This window comes from Corylus avellana, chromosome ca5 (genome assembly GCF_901000735.1).
Source record: "Corylus avellana chromosome ca5, CavTom2PMs-1.0".
NCBI lineage: Eukaryota > Viridiplantae > Streptophyta > Magnoliopsida > Fagales > Betulaceae > Corylus > Corylus avellana.
This window is the reverse complement of record NC_081545.1, coordinates 684,133-689,445: the sequence shown is the minus strand read 5'-3', so window position 1 is coordinate 689,445 and position 5,313 is coordinate 684,133. Positions and strand designations below refer to the sequence as shown.

The 5,313-nt window shown below is 30.6% G+C and overlaps 1 non-coding gene across 1 annotated transcript; it reads right to left on the bottom strand.

The window, feature by feature from the left end:
• Positions 1–2,250: 2,250 nt before the first annotated feature.
• Positions 2,251–2,382, bottom strand: LOC132183509 (small nucleolar RNA SNORA79). Its single transcript, XR_009440470.1, has one exon. It is a non-coding gene; the product is annotated as a small nucleolar RNA SNORA79 (small nucleolar RNA).
• Positions 2,383–5,313: the final 2,931 nt, after the last annotated feature.

Below are 5,313 nucleotides of genomic sequence, written 5' to 3'. Positions count from 1 at the left end.
GACTTTTTTTTTTTTTTTAATTGCTAGATCATTAGATTAGGCAATTGATTCAATGAATCTTGTTATTTGCTTGTAACTCAAGTACTAAGAGCATGTTTGGAATTGCATTAGAAAACTTAAAAGGTACTTTTATTACCTAAAAAAATGTGTTGAACAAAAAGCTAGTTTGTTGGTAAAAAAAAAAAACTCCAAACGTACTTCTTTAACTTTTGAAAAAAAAAAAAAGAGCTAGTCCTCAAGGGGTAATTCAATCAGCTGTGGATCACGCCTTATGAAGCGGTGATCACTAGTTTGAATCTCTCCTCCCCCTTTTCTTGAGTGGAAATGTAAAAAATAAAATAAAATAATAAAAAAACAAAAAGCTTATTTGGGATTATAGAAAGCTTAAAAATTACTTTTATTACCTCAAAAGTTATGTCAAACAAAAGTTGGCTTGTTAGGTGAAAAATTTCAAAAATACTTGTTTGACTTTTTTCTTTAAAAATTGCCAAAACGCACTTTTGACAAAAACTTAAAAATGAAGTTTTTGACCCAAAAAAAAAAAAAAAAAAAAAAAAAATTATTTTTTATTTTTTATTTTGTACTTAAAAGCTTTATTTCTCAAACATAATGCTAAACATAATTTTTTTTTTTTTTTTTTTTTCTAAAAATTACTTTTGCTTTAAAAGCTTTCATGTCTCCCTGCAGTTCCAAATAGCTCTAAGTCATATCAATGTTTATTTTGGATGCCTTTCCTATGTTTTTGTTAGGGGCATGAGTTCGTGGTAATACAATTTTCCATCTCCATTCTTTGAATTTCTCTTTGCTGCGGGTACACTATCTCCAGAGCTGCCTTATTGGGCGTCTTATTGCACACCAACACCATTAGCTCAGTTGCTCCATATACATTTCATGTTTTTTAATCTGCATCAAACCTCGGAAGACAAGAAAAAAAACGTGCCAAATTATGCTACTTAAAAATCAGGATTTTAGTTAATTGAATTGCTACAAAGCATTTGATTGTTGTTCATTTTGTTTACTTATTACAATAATTCTTTCATTACCTACCCTAGCTAGCTAGTTGGTGTTGTGGATTTTGACAAAAGAACTTTTCTTTTGTTCTTCAAGAACGAGAAAGTTCGTAGCCTCTAGATCTTCTCACCAATGACTGATTATAACCAAGCGAGTATGGGCTTTTGCTTGGCTCCTCAAAACTTAAATGTTTGTTCTTCGTGAGTTAACACAAAGAACTAATATAATTTTTAGAGAATTTCTGAAAACTATAATCAATAACACTTGATTGAATATTTTGAGGGCCCTAAGCTCTTATCTATTTATAGGCACAGCTAGGAAGAGAAGTTTAAAATCTAAGCAATGTGTGACAGGATGCAAAATAGAGTCCAAGTCGGACTTGGACACTGGGTGGCCGGCTAGGGCAAACCCTAGCCTCCACCTATGTGGCCGCACGACCTAGGGAGAAACTCTTCGTGGGCCGTGCATCCCCTTGCCCTGGAGCATGGGCCTAATTGCCTAAAGCTTAAATCCCAAGCCCTTTTCTTTGCAGTCCTAAGCACAAGCCCTGAAATTAATTTATGGCCTTATGCCTTCATACTTTATTTAAAGTGCATGGGTTTTATCCCAAAATCAACTTTAAATAATTTCTCTAGCCTATGTTTTAATCAAATAAAACACTTAGTCCAAATATAAATAAGAGAGTCTATTATATGGTTAACATATATATCAGCTTAGTGATGTACGTAAAGGAAAAAATAATTATTGGCTTAAATATTTCCGTAATCATGTCGCCCGACATTTGTTATACAATAATATTTTAATCATAATTAATTACACTAAATAGTTGTGACTGCATTCCAATAAATATTTTTGCTTAAAAACAATTAATTCATTTAACTTAATAATAACTTGTGGTTCATCCATGAAAACTTCCGTAGCAAAATTAAGGCCAAATATATTGCCACTTAATTATAATATTCTTATAATGCGATAAAGCATATATAATTATATTTTGGTATACCAACCAAAATGCTTTGGCCAAAGACATGAAAACAATATCTATAAAATCTATCTCAAGGAAAAATTTCTTATCTATCTGTCTACCTGACAAAAGATTTTGATTTCTTCTTCACTACAAAAATCTACATTTTTTTTGACCAACCATTTCTGACGTTTCATTTTTTACGTGTCTCAACGGTTAAAAGGGCGAGGTGTCAAAAAATTCAAGTTTTTGACGTGGCATTTTCACCACGTCTAAAATTTTTGACGTGTCAGAAACTGGAACGTCAAAAAAAAATTTTTTGACGTTCCAGTTTTACCACGTCAAAAATTTTTGACGTGGTAAATTCACCACGTCAAATTTTTTGACGTGGTAAATTCACCACGTCAAATTTTTTGACGTGGTAAATTCACCACGTCAAATTTTTTTTTGATGTGGTGAACTTCACCATGTCAAAATTTTTTTGACATGTCACACCATTTGACACGTCAAAAATATATATATTTTTTTAAAATTTATATATTTTCTGAATTATTCGGGTTTATACCTAGATTTACGTATTAACCTGATATCCAATACAATCAATATATCTCAAATATATCCAATATATCCAATGCATTCAATATCCAATACATTCAATATTCAATATCCAATACATCCAATTCGATTCAATATCTACATTCAATCAAATATCTAAATTCAATATCCAATATCCAATACATTCAATTAAATTCAATTCAATCCAATATCTACATTTACATTATCCAATACATTCAATTCAATCCAATATCTACATTTAAATTATCCAATACATTCAATTCAATTCAATTCAATCCAATTTCTACATTTACATCCAATTAATCCAATACATCAAACATATCCAATACATCCAATTAATCAAATACATCAAACATATTATACAACCACATTTCAAACATATCCAATACATTAAACATATCGAACCCCGTTTCAAACATATCCAATACATCAAACATATCCAACATATCCAATTAATCCAATACATCAAACATATCCAATACATCCAACTCAATACACATATAAAATTCAAATTCAATTTGCATATACATCCAATATATATGCAATTCCAACACATATACTACGTTCCAACACAACACAAAACAAAACAAATATATACATCAAAAATACATTCCAACATTACAGATATCTACATCGAAAATACATTCCAACACAACACAAAACAAATATACAATCATACTATCTATGTTCCAACTACTCTCAACAAACATATAGCAAACTATATGCTTGTTATACATAATAACAAAATATATATACAAACAAATACATCAACAAATAGTAACAAAATATATATACAAACAGCGATGAGAAATCACGTGCTCAGTCCAAGTCAACATAGTCATCCCCTAACGCCTAGTCTGCATTACCTGCAAATGAGTTGTGAACCAATAATAATCAATAAAAAAAAAAATTCAAAACACAGATATATAGTGATACAAATATACGTTAGTTCTAAAATGAACCACGGGAACAATGCATTGCTAACTGAAAATTTTGTGGAGATACAATTTTAACAGTTAAAGTGATTAATGCGGGCTATAGTCATGTTAACCGAAGAATAACAAAAACAACACAAATATAGCATTACCTCTGTCGGGCACGGATCCAAATGTCGACGCGAGCATGGCCTCAAGTTGGCGAAAAAGGGCCTCAAAGATGGCATCTTTCTCTGCTATTTGACATTTTTGTTCTTCAATCTGTTTGGCCATCTCATCCATCACACGTCTTTGTTGTGTCCGCTCCTCTTTAAGTTTTATAATCCTATCCGTCATCTATGAGAACGAGGGGTTCCAAGAATTCTGAAACCATACCTAGGACGGTGTATAGTACGAATGTATGTTGCCCCGCACCGGTAGAACATTCGGACCCACCGGTCGGACCCTGCCAACGTACTCAGGCTTATTTCCGTACGCTTGAGCATACGCGTCATTCGGTGTCCACCGTACCGTCCCTTTAGTCACGCTCGACATCAATGCCGGGTCAGTGGGTATCAATTCCTTCATCCTCTCATGTACGTTAAATAACAGGTTAGTATCTCATATAAAGAAGGTTAACCACAAATAATTTATCAAATTATATATATCGATAAGTACGAAACCCGGCGGGTGGCACTGCTTATTACGACATGCCTTATAGGGGCAGTGAATTTTTTCATCAGGGATTGTACAGTTCATAACTGCAAAGTCCACGAATAATTTACACCCGTCTCTGTATTTCCTCGCACCTCTAAACTTTGTTATTCAACTCTTGTTCATAGCTTTAGTTACTGGAACCCTAATTGAATAAAATAAATTTAGGTTAGTTAGTTAGTTGTTATTTTTTTTAGTGTATTTCTTTAATTACATCATTTCAATTTTTCGTTTATTTTTAACAAACAAACACATACATTTAGTTTTAATTATAACATCTACATAATCTAAATTTGCAAAACCTAAACAAAATTAAGGTCCAAATTTAAGTGCATTTGTTATACATGGGGACCCTAGATAAAATAGATCTAGCTCTCTAGCTAGATTATTTGTTGTAATTTTTTTTTATGACATTTACATAATCTAAATTTGCAAGACCCAAATGAATTTTTTATATATGGGGAACCTAGATAAAATAAATCTAGCTAGCTAGGTTATTTGTTGTTGTTATTGTCGTTGTTTTCTTTTTTTTTTTTCTTTTTTTTTTTCGTTTATTATAACATTTATGCATTTGTTATATATGGTGACCGTAGATAAAATAAATCCAGCTAGCTATGTTATTTGTTTTCTTTTGTTTTTCTTTTTTAACATTTACATACTTATTCTAAATTTTCAAAATCTAAACAAAAATTAACGACCATATCCAATGCATTTGTTATTTGTTGTTGTTGTTGTTATTTATTTATTTTTTTTGGTTTAAGCAAGTTTTTTGGTTTTTTTTTTTTTTTTTTATAACGTGCATTTGCAAAACCTATAAAAAATTTAGGTCTAAATCTAAATGCAAAAACTTGCACAAAAAAAAACTAAACCTACACAAAATTTAGGTCTAAATTAATCTAAATGCAAAAACCTGCACAAAAAAACCTACTTTCAAAAAATGTACGTACGTAATTTTGCATGCATGCATATACATTAAATGATATTCTCACCATATAAAACATATATCTCAAACAAATAAATTAATTAGCTAACATGTAAAATTAATTTGCTAATATAACTATATCAATAATATATAATAATACACACGGTAAATTTATATAATATATAAATAAATAAATCAATTAATATATATAT